Below are 12,356 nucleotides of genomic sequence, written 5' to 3'. Positions count from 1 at the left end.
CCATGTGAGAATAAATGTCAGCTGTTGAAGATACCCAGGTTGTGGTAATTTCTTATAGCAATAACAGGAAATTAATAGAGGTCCCAAACCCAAAAGAATCCCTAGTCTACTCATACAGATGAAGAAAGGTGGGGGAAGGTATCCATAAGAGAAACAGACAATCTGGTCAGTCTTTTGGGAAAATAAGCAGTGCTCTGGGTACCAGGGAAGTATATTACCCCAGGTGAGTGCTTGGGGGCCAGGAAAGACATCCTGGAGTGGAGAAATCCAAGTTAAAGTGGGAGTTAGCTAGGAGAAGGGTTAAGAAAACACAGAAGGGCAGAGAGTGGGGACAGGGAGCAGCATATGCAAAAGTCTGGAAACAAATGACAGGAGAGGATGGTAAAACACTGTAGAAGGTCCAGGACAAGTGGAGGGCAGGGTGTGAGCTGCAGCAAAGAGAGATGCGGTCACGCTAAGAGGCATCACAGTAGGGACTTCTCAGAGTAATGCAACTATCCTACATATTGTAAACCTTAACCTCTATGTGTTAATGATGTAGGAATAGAAGCACTGATATGATCAGCTCTGATCTGATAGAGGGGAAGTCTCTTCAGGGTGTTAGCTGCATTGAATAAATGTATAGACTCTCTGGAAAAGGGATCTAGTATTAAACCTGATCCTGCATCTGGCTCATCAGCCCCAGAGTTGAGGCAGGTGGCCTGCATACTTGCTGTCCTTGGACTTGTTAGTCTCCAAAGCCAGCGGTCTGTTGCCCTGCCTTCTTTCTCCTGAGGCCTGACCCATCGACCTGGAACTTGCTAACCTCTATAAACATGTGAGTCATTTCCATGAAAGAAATTTTTCTCTCTCTCTGTGGGTACATACATGTTGTTGTTAGGCACTACTGAGTTGGAAACTGACTCATAGTTGACACTCCAGTGGCTTTTCAGAGGCAGTAAATTGCACAGGAGGAGACTGTCCATCTTTTTCTCATGAAGATGCTAGTGGAATCAAACTGGGTTACTCTGGATTGCCAGCATAGCTCCTTAACACTATGGCACCAGAACACCCACTGTATATAGTTGCTGTGTGTGCCATCAAATCAGAAGTGACCCATATTTGATCCTCCAATGGGTCTTCAGACTCATAAAATCACACAGGAGGAGATTGCCTGTCCTTTTCCTGTGGATCAGCTGGTGGATTTGAACTCCATGATGCCCTTGGGATTATAACACAGCTTCTTACAACTAGGCCACCAGAGCGCCTTATTAGATATATTATATATTAGTAATTTGTGTGTGTGTATCCCATTACTAATTATGCATTAATTTTGATCCTCTGGAAAACCCAGCCCAGGACTAATACTAACCAAAGGGTTGGCAGTTTGAATCCACTCAGAGGTGCCTCAGAGAAGGGTGATGATTTACTTCTAGTCCTTAAAAATGCTCACACAGTTCTACCCTGACACATATGGAGTTGCCATGAATTGGGGCTCACACCATGGCAACTGGTGACCATCATCAGAAGCCCCAGAATTAGCTCCTGTGGCTTGTCCAAGGTGCTGACCTGGATGGACTTTAGGCAACTAGTCCTTCCAGACCCCGAAACCACAGCCACAGTTCACTTTTAGGGGACAGCTCTGGATTGTCTGCTTGCTTGGGTTTGAAGGACCCTGGGAATGTCCTTCTCATCATCATTTGAGTTCTGTGTGTCCATAGCTGAATGGACCATATGGAGCCTGGCCTGAGGAGGGGCAGTTTGATTTGCTCTCCCAGGTGATTGGAAGTGGGATCAACAAAGTCAGACAGGTCTGTATGGAGCTGAGAGGGTACGAGGGATACTCATAGGAGATACTCACTGGGTATCGGTGAATGCTCTTGTTCTTCCCATGGTTTGAAGAACATAGGAAGAAATGGGCAATCTCACTATGACCACCACTCAGGGGAGGCTCAGAAGATGAATGAGCCAGGGCCCCTGCCCAGACACCTGGCTGTCTTCTGACTCTGAGTCCTAGGAGACCTCCTCATCATTTACAACATCCCTTCTGTTCAAGGATTCCTGTTCTTCACAGAGAGTTCTCTTCCCACCACACCCCACTGACTGCAGATTCACAAAAGCTCCCATTTGACAAATGAATCCTGAGACACAGAAAGGTCAAATGACTACTTCCAGAGGTGGGGAACCTGGGACAGTTGGGGTGTTGTTTGAAGGGGTGCTGGAAGAGTCAGGTGGGACGATGGGAGGGGGAGGCAGGGCTTGGCAATACCTCAGGGAACAGCCTTGCTGAGCCAGCAGTCCCGCTGAGCCTGAGGTAATCTAGGGCCATTTTTGAGGTCTCAGGAGCCTCCCAGCAGGAGAGAGCTTACTGCCCTAAGCGTTCCTCGCCTGCGGCCCAGACTGTTTGCTGTGTCACTGTGGCCACCTCCAGCTTCTCCCGGGAAACAGGACAGACAGATTGGCAGCCAGGAGAAGGCAGACTGGCCAGGCAGGTGCTGAGGTGGACTGGGGAGGATTCCATCTTTTTAGGGGACTCTAGTATACACCCCTTCCCCACCCTGATTGCTGCTCTGGTGGCTGGGACTGCAGGCCTTGAGCCAGGTCTCACGCCCATGCTGGTCACGTTACAGCCCACATGTGAGTCTCCCTTCCTCTATCTTCCACTCTCCTCGGGTGCTTGGTTAGAGCAAACACCTTTCAAAGGAGGATCAATGCAGGGAGAGGGATTTTTTCCAAAGTAACAGTGAGATTCTTTAATTAAACTCTCCATAAGCTCTTAAATCCAGGGAGCTTTTCTGGCTCATCTGAAAGTTTGCCCTTATCCCTGACCTTGAGGGAGAGATGACCTCTGACCTGGGGGAGAGGGCGGCCTTTGCCTGGGGGCCTGAGGGTGGGCATTATAGGCTCAACATTCCCACAGTGTACTGCTGCTCTGCTGTTTGCTGGGCAGGCCCACCTTCCAGAAAGCCGCAAACTAGAATCAAGAATGACAAGTTAACAGCTGGTGGGGCTCACAGAATGTAAGCTTGAGGAGGACTCAGGAGACAGACAACAGCCCCTTTCCTAAGGGACGTCCCCAAGGTCACCAAGTAACTCAAGTAGCAGCCTAGTTTTAAGACCAGCAGAATAATTTATCAGTTTAATAATTTTAGTAGTTGCGCTTACTTACTGTGGTTGTCACTTGCATCAAGTTGATCAAGCCCAATGTGTTCAGAGTAGAACTTTCCACAAGGTTTTAAAGCCTGTGACCTTTCAGGAGGAGCCCTGCTAGCACTGGGGTCAAAGCAGTCATAGATGGGAATAGACTTGAGAGCAGTGGCTTTGCCGTTGGCCTCACCTTCTGGGAAGGACATTGCCCAATCTTCCTTCTGAGGTGCCTCTGGTAGGCTTCGAACTGCTGATCTTTCGGTCAGCAGTCTAGTGCTTAACTATTTACACTGCCCAGAGATTCCAGAGATTCTTGCACTTTCTTATTGAGCTCTTGGTGTGTGTGAAGCACTCTGCTGGCTCCTGTTGTCTCATTTAGCCCTATGTTGTACAGTACAGATGAGAAATGGAGGTTCTGGGAAGAAGTCATACTTGTTAGCTAATTAATAAACAGAAGAGCAGCACTTGAACTCAGGACTGTTAAATCTAAAGTTCAAGCCTTCAAGACAGCTCCCAGCCCACTGTGTGGGGTGAGAATGTGTAGCCAGGTGGGGTGTCCTTCAGGAGCTCCGTGAATGCACCCTTCCTGCCTCAGACAAGGGCAGAGCGCCTGCAGTACCCTGTGGCGTGGCAGGATGGCACATCTCTGTGGAGCGCCTGCAGCCTTGGTCCTCGGCCACTGGGTCTGTGCCAGCCCCACCGCGGGCATCATTTGAGAATGTCAGAAAGGCCCACCCTCTCTGCGGCAGGCTCAAAGGCTAGTATGCCAGCCTTCTTGTGGGGCATCCACTCTGTGCCCAGCTCTGCCCTGGGCTCTCACCCTTGTCTTTAAAGGCTAGTGGTCTAGTCCAGAAAACCAGCTTGAAACCAATAGCATTTTAGACTACAGGCACACATCAGAGAGAGTGCGGGTGTACTTCGGAATCTCCTTAATAAAAGGAGCCACATGAATGTTCTGGCTTCCCAATGTGTACAAAGTTACATTTTCACTGTGCTGCAGTCTGTTAATCACGGGCTATTGTTGGGATTCTGTGCTGTCAAGTGGACTACGATTCATAGTGACCTTATTAATAGCAGACCCTGTGCTATCCTCAGGACCCCTGACATGCTCAAGCCCGTTGTTACAGTCACCGTGTCAGCTCATATTTTAGAGGTCTTCATCTCTTCCTCTGACCTTTCTCAGCATGATAGCATTTTCCAAAGGCTGATTGCTCCTGACAGCATATCTAAAGCATGCGGGACAAAGTCTCACCATCCTTGCCTCTTAGCAGCACCCTGGTTGCACTTCCTCTCAGACAGACTTGCTTGTTCTTTTGGCCGTTATGTTTTGTGTTATGAAAAGAGTTATTTAAATATTGTGAGAGTTACCCGAATGTAACAGAGAGACATGAAGAGAGCACACATTGATGGACAGATAGCACCAATAGACTTGTCCAATACAGACTTGCCATAAACCCTCCATTTATAAAAACCACAATACTTTAAAAGTGAGTAAAGGAAGATACAATGAAACAAGCTAGGCCTGTACAGGGTGCTTCTGGAGAAGCAGAACAACATGGGGTCTCCGGGACTACAGGGTTTATCCTGTCCATTTTTCAGATGGGAAGATTAGGGCTAAGAGGTGAGGGGGAGACATCCTATGACAGCTATTAAGATTAAGGGTCAATTTGGCTGGGCTGTGATTCTCAGTGGTTTGATAGATATTATGTAATTGTCCTCTGATTTGTGATATGATCTGAGCAGCCAATCTATTGGAAGGGGAGCTTCCCTGGAGGTATGGTCTGCGTTCAGTGTATGGGAATTTTCTGGCAAAGCTTTCTGTCAAGCCTACATTTGACTTGTCATCCTCTGACCTCTCGTTCTGGGGCCAGGAGTCAGCCCTTTTGCCTGACTTGCTTATTTGAAGTTTGCTGGCTCCTGCAGCTAGCTCTGTGAGTCAGGAGAAGTTTCCAGCCTGATGTGTGACCCAGAGATCTTAGACTTGCCATCCTCCACCACTGTACTAACCATTTCCTGGAAATCTCTCTCTCTTTTACTCTCTCTGTTTGTTTACATATACATAAATATATATGTGTGTGCTAAGAGCCCTGGTGGCCTTGTGGGTAAGGAGTTACCTGCCAACCAGTTACTTCACAGGCAAAAGATGGATGATCTCCTCCCGTGCAATTTACTGCCTCTAAAAACCCGCTAGAGGATCAGCCATTAATTGGTTCCTACTCAACAGCAAATAACAACACATATATGTATTTCTCCTCAACTGGTTCTAACGTTCTAAAGCATCCAGGCAGTGTCACTGTACAGTATTATGTAAGCAAGTCCAGGAGCTGCAGCACCCTGGACAGCTCCCAGGTGCCTGGATGCTCCTGGCCTGGGCGTGCAGTGACATGTGGGCCTGCTCCACTCTGGTCTGAAGGAACTTTAGTAAAAGTCACCCACCTGGCTGGCTGGGCCCTCAGCCCAGGAGGCACAGCTGCAGAAGAGCAGGGCTTTAAGCAGATGTTTCAAGTGTCAAGTCTCCTCTTAGGGGAAGTCGTCACCCACAGTCAGGCATTGGAGGAAGAGATTTTAATCCAAAAGATAGAGAGCACAGAACAAGAGCAGAAAGCATGGGCGGCTGTCCTGAAGGGAGGCTGCAGCAGCTCGCAGCCCAGAGGAGTGAACCAGAGGTCAAAGGCCAACATGGCACTGGAATTGTACTCAGGCAGGGAGGGTACATTCCCTTCTTCTTCACTCACTCTCTTTGTCTCTACGCTTCCTTCTTCTCCTTCTTCATCTTTTCTTCCTCTTCTCCCCCCTTCTCCTTCTCCTTTAGTGCATCAAGGAAGTCCCTTCAGTTCTTTGAAAAATGCAGCATATAAAACCTCTCCTTTCTCAGAGAACATATTGTTAATAGAGGCTGGCCCTTGGAAAAAAAGACATCATGCTTGGAAAGGTGAGTGAAAGGGAAGACGAAGACCTTCAATGAGTTGAACTGATACAGTGACTGTAACAATGGGCTCAAGGGTATCAGAGATGACGAGGAAGGCTTAGGACAGGGCAAAGTTCAAATTCATTATTCACAGCCTCACTATGAGTCACAGTCGATTCAATGGCACCTTACAGCAACTATGGAGGTGGATCACATCTACCTCAGTTACAGCTAAATCCAAGTGCCAGACAGAGAGCAGAGCCCAGAGTAGGTGTTTGATGATATGTTTTAAATGAATGAGAGGATGAATGAAATGATGTAGTACCCTGCTGACCAACTCATTGACTTGAGGGGCAGCTAGGGACTTCCTGCACTCCCCTGGAGTTCTCAGAGCTCCCCAGGACCATCTGGCCAGATTAAGATGAGGAGTGTCAGTTCCTAGGCGTCCAGCCCAGGTTGAGTATTAGAACAGGGAGTGCTGGGCTCTCGTGGCAGCTCCAGTCCAGGAAGTGAACTCATCAGCACTGATGGGAGCTAAAAGGTGATCCACCTTGCCAATTTTTTCAGGCGAGCTCCCAGATGACAGGAGGGGAGACTATCCCAGGGTCATTGGCTATCACTACATAGATTTTTATATTTATATTATGCTTGCTTGGACATTGGCTGTTCTAAGCTTGGACGTGGGGCTCATCTAGGATTTGCTTCCTCCTTGGGTTTCTTTTCTTTTTAAATTTTTTTATTATTTTATTATATTTTGTGTGAGTGTACCATCAAATCAGATCTGACTGGTACAGGAGGAGATTGTCCCTCCTTCCCCAGCAGAGCATCTGGTGGATTTGAACCGTGCGCCTCTGGGATTGTAGTTGCAGCTCCTTGCCACTAGGCCACCGCAGCTCCTTGCCACTAGGCCACCAGAGCTCCCCTCTCCTTGGGTTTCTTACAGTGAGGATACTTACTGCTACATCTTCAAATCCAAGTTTTCTTAAGGAGAAAAGAAAGCTCTGCCATTGGTCAGCTCTCTGTTCTTCAGCCAGTGGTGACAAGCACAGTCTTTGCAGTGCAGACAGTTGTAGACAGAATAATGCTACTTCCTCCAAAGACAGCTACATTTTAATTCCCAGAACCTAGGAATATACTGTCTTACATGGTAAGAGGTCTTCTCAGATAGCATTCAGGGTTTTAAGACGGGGAAATTATCCAGGTGGGCCCAGTGTAATCCCCAGGTCCTTATTGGAGGGAGTCAGAGTTGAAGGAGATGTGATGATGGGAGCAGTTGTGAGGGAGAGGGACGTTTGAAGCTGCTGCACTGCCAGCTTTGACAGAGAGAAGGAGCCACAAGCTACAGTCTCTGAATGCTGGAAAAGGTAGAGTTCTGACCTCGAGCCTCCAGGAGGCCTACAGCCCTGCCAACTTCTTGTTTTAGGACTTCTGACCTTCAGAGCCCTAAGACAATAAATGTCTGTTGTTTTAAGTCACTAGGTTTGTGGTAATTTGTTACAGGAACAAGAAACTAATGCAATAGCCTTGGGAGAAAACATTCTACCCTGCTAAGATCCAGCTCCTCCTCGTCCCTGACCCCCCTTTCATTTCCACTGTACAGCCAAGTGCTACACTGCAGGGTCCTAGTATGAGCCCTCCTGCCTTCATGTGAGTGTGACACTGCAGGGTCCTAGTATGAGCTCCTCCTGCCTTCACATGAGTGTCACACTGTAGGGTCCTAGTGTGAGCTCCTCCTGCCTTCATGTGAGTGTCTCACTGTAGGGTCCTAGCGCAAGCTCCTTCTGTCTTCACGTGAATGTGACACTTCAGGGTCCTAGTGTAATCTCCTCCTGCCTCCATGTGAGTGATTTAGGTTTTGTCACCTGACAGCCGTGTGTGGCTCAGGGAAGTCAACTGATATCTCTGAACCACAGTTTCCTCATCTACAAAAGGACAAGAGCAATAACTCATCCCTTAAAATCTTTGTGGAGGTTTCATAAGAGAGACTTAATATGAGCCTGACACATGGCAAAGTGTTATTATTATGGGACCTGGATCCTCTTACTTGATTTGTATTGTGTATCAGATGTTAAAGACTGCTGAGTTGAGTAGCAGATCATGGGCATCATCAAACTTCTACAAGCCTCAGTTTCCTCATTAGCAAATAGTAAATTTAATTCAAAAGGAGAACTTTCACACTTGAGTTTCAGGCTAGGCTTAGCCTACAGTTTTAGAAAACAAGAATTCACTTCACTTGGAAAGTTGGGGAATACAATATTAAAATGATTTCTACCTTCTCTCTGGAAAAAAAAAAGGTAAAGGTGGTGGAAGAGCCTTTCAACGGAGTGAGTTCAACTGCACTGAAGTGTTGACCAGAGCTCAGGAACAATATTTTTAGATTGGGCCTTTTGAATATTTTGCCATAGTCCTCACTAATCCCTATTGTCACATTCCTATTTCTCTCATAAATCTTGAAGTTTCTGATTTGTGGATTAAATGCTCTCAGCTTTTCAATCTGTGCCCGGTTTGCTTCTATGCTACTATGCAGCAAAGCACTTGTGCTCATGCCTTCCTCAATGATGTCAGTTCTCTGAAGTGCTTTTTTAGAATGGTTTAAAACTTGTCCACATTGTTGTTAGGTGCTGTTGAGCAGATTCTGACTCAGCAACACTATGTCCAACAGATCAAACCCTTGCCTGATTCTGCATCGTCCTCACAATCTCTCCTCTGCTTAAGCTCATTGTTCTAGTCACAATGTCAGATGTCTAACTCCTTTGCTAAACCAGAAGTCCCTACACTGAAGAGCCCGAGATGGCTCTACTTCTTCAGTCTTTGCACCTCCTTGATGTACGTGATCCATGTGCCTCATTTATCAATCCTGTTGTTCTCGAAGTCTCATCTCCAGGATGTCCCCCTTCACCTTTTCCAAGCATCGTCATTTTGAAACTTCTAGAAGAGAAGAGAAGAGAAGAGAAGAGAAGAGAAGAGAAGCTCTCCGCCATTGTTCAAATCCTCAGCCCTCCACCCACCATGAAATGATTCTAAGTTCAGAGGAACATCTCCGATGCAGAGAGTCTAAGGAATTCTCCTGAAGATCAAGTGTACAAACTTTAATGCTTGGTTTTGTGATCTTGGGATGACTTCTTTAGAGACATGTTTTAGCTGCTGCTTCTTTTAATTCTCTCTATTCCAGGTTGTGCCAAGAAATCTGGAGGACAACTACCTGGCAAACTGACTGGAAGAGATGCATATTTATTCCCATTCCAAAAAAGGTGACCCACCAGAGTGTGGAAAACATTTAACAGTATCACTAACATCACACATAAGCAAAATCCTGCTGAAGATTATCTAGAAACAATTGGAGCAGTAGATGGGCAGAGAACTGCCAGAAGTACAGGCTGGGTATAGAAAAGTTTGTGGCACTAGAGACATTACTGAAAATTTCAGGTGGATCTTGGCAGAAAGCAGAGTCTATCTGTGTTTCACTGACTATGCAAAGGCATTTGACTGTGTGGATCACAACAAATTGTGGCTAACCTTGAGGAAAATGGGAATCCCAGAAACTTAATTGTGCTCATGTGATATCTATATCTAGACCAGGAAGCAGTCCTTAGAACAGAGCATGGAAACATTGCATAGTTCAAAATCAGGAAAGGGGTGCATCAGGGATGTGTCCTGTCTCCATATCTTTTCAATTTATATGCAGAACAGATCATTCGAGAGGCTGGGCATTATGAGAAGGAATGTGGCATCAGGACTGGAGGAAAACTCATCAACAGCCTATGTTATGCAGATGACACAACCTTACTTGCTGAAACTGAGGAGAATTTGAAGTGCCTGCTACAGAAGGTCAAGAACTATAGTCTTCAATATGATTGAAGCTCAACATACGAACACAAAGATTCTCACCACTGGGCCAATTGACAGCACCATAATAGATGGAGAAGAGATTGAGATTGTCAACAATTTCTGCTTGCTCAGCTCCATAATCAATGCTTTTGGCAGTGGCAGTCAGGAAATAAAAAGACAAAGTGCACTGGGAAAATCTGCTGTCAGGAACCTCTCCAGAGTACAGAAGAACAACAGTGTCAGTCTAGAGACCAAGGTGTGTGTGATCCAGGCAATGGTCTTCCAAATTTTCTGTCATCCTTGATCTTTGTCCATCTCTCTGATGCATAGCAAGTAAAAATCACAATGAGATACCATCTCACAACAGGAGCAGTAACAGTAGGCAGTTTAGTAGGGAAGCAAGGAATAAGTGTTGGAGAGGATGTGGAGAGTCAGTGACTCTTATACACTGTTGGTGGGGTTGTAAAATGGTACAATCATTTTGGAGGGCAGTTTGGCATTTCCTCAGAAAGCTGAACATAGAAATTCCATATGACCCACTATCCTACTGCTTGGAATATACCCCGAGAAAATTAGAACTGAGGCACAAATGGAGATTTGTACCAATGTTCATAGCAGTGTTATTCACCATCACAGGGACATGGAAACAGCCCAAATGTCCAACCACTAGCAAATGAATTGAGAAATCATTCTACATTCACACAATACAATACTACACAGCACACAGGTGCAAAAATTTAGAAAATAACTACCTATACTTGGACCAGGAGGCAGTCCTCAGAACAGAGCAAGGTAACACCATATTGTTCAGAATTGGGAAGGGTGCTGTGTCCTATCTCTATACCTTTTCAATCAATATGCAGAACAGATTATCCTGGAGGCTGGGTTCAATGAGCAGAAATGTGGCATTAGGATTGGAGAAAGACTCATCAACAATCTGTGTTATACAGATGACACAACCCTTCTTGTTGAAGCTGAGGAGGACCTGAAGCGTTTGCTGCAGAAGGCCAAGAAATGCAGCCTTCAATATGGACTGAAGCTCAACATCAAAAAGACAAAGATTCTCACCACTGGGCTGATTGGCAGCATCATGATAGATGGTGAAGAGATTAGGACTGTTAACAGCTTTAGTTTGCTTGTCTCCACAATCAACCCTCTTTTTTTTTTATTTATTATTTTTGTGTGAGTGTACCGTCAAATCAGATCTGACTGGTACAGGAGGAGATTGTCCCTCCTTCCCCGGCAGAGGATCTGGTGGATTCGAACCGTGTGCCTCTGGGATTGTAGTTGCAGCTCCTTGCCACTAGGCCACCAGAGCTCCCCACAATCAACCCTCTTGATACAGCACCCAGGAAATTAAAAGGCGAATTTCATTGGGAAAGCCTGCTATCAGAGACTTCTTCAAAGTACTGAAGAGCAACAATGTCAGTCTGGAGATTAAGGTGCGCCTGATACAGGTCAGAGTCTTTGGAATTACTTGGTATGCATCAGAAAACTGGACAATGACTAAAGATGATAGAAGGAGAATTGATGCCTTTGATCTGTAGTGCTGGAGAAGAGTATTGAATATACCATGGACCACTAGGAAAACAAACAGGTAGGTTCATCCTAGAAAGGGTGAGACTAGGCTGCTTCTTGGGGGTAAGGATTCTGAAGCTTAGTCTGATGTATTTTGGACATGTTGCAAGGCAGGACCAGTCCTCGGAGAAGGACGTCATGCTTTGGAGGGTGGAGGGACAGCACAAGAAAGGAAGACCATTGAGATGAGATGGATTGATTCAGTGACTGGGTAATGAGGGTAGCTGTAGCAGAGATAATAAGATTGACACAGGATAAAGCAGGGTTTAGAACAGTTGTACGTAGGGTCACTATGAGTTGCAGGCAACTTGATGGCACATAACAACAGCAAACAACTTAGGAAGGACTGGAGAGCATTAATCTAAGTGAACTAACTCAGTTCCATAAGGACAAATATTGTATATGACCATTATTGTAGAAATAGAAAGATAATGAGGAAAATGTGTATGAGCATCTATGGTGGGGGGAGGGTAGGAGCAGAGGGGTAAGGATGGGCAGGAGGGTAATCATAGGGTTGCACAATTTGATGCATAGAGGTAAGGGTAGGTAAAGGAAATAGAAATGCCCCAGTGTGAAAAAAAAACAACCCCAAAACAAACCCAATGTATACAAACTTTGTAAGTAAACCAGTAAAAAAAATTATTCTTTAAAAAAAATTAAAAGATTCTTGAGCCTTGAGGATTTCTTTATTTTGCAGGACTTTATTTTTATTTTACTTGACAGTATGGACTGCCAAGAAAACAATTGGGTGAGAGAGGGTGAAACAAAGTTTCTCCTTGGAGGCTAGGATTTGTGTGTGTGTGTGTGTGTGTGTGTGTGTGTGTGTGTGTTTGAACATGTGTTTATTTACATGAAAGGCCTTACAAAGGCATAAAAGTCAATTTCCTGGCACATTTAACAAAATGTATTGACTGAA

This window comes from Elephantulus edwardii, unplaced genomic scaffold (genome assembly GCF_000299155.1).
Source record: "Elephantulus edwardii isolate Elephantulus edwardi_28Jun2011 unplaced genomic scaffold, EleEdw1.0 scaffold00141, whole genome shotgun sequence".
Taxonomy (NCBI): Eukaryota; Metazoa; Chordata; class Mammalia; order Macroscelidea; family Macroscelididae; genus Elephantulus; species Elephantulus edwardii.
Note: the sequence above shows the minus strand (reverse complement) of the source record.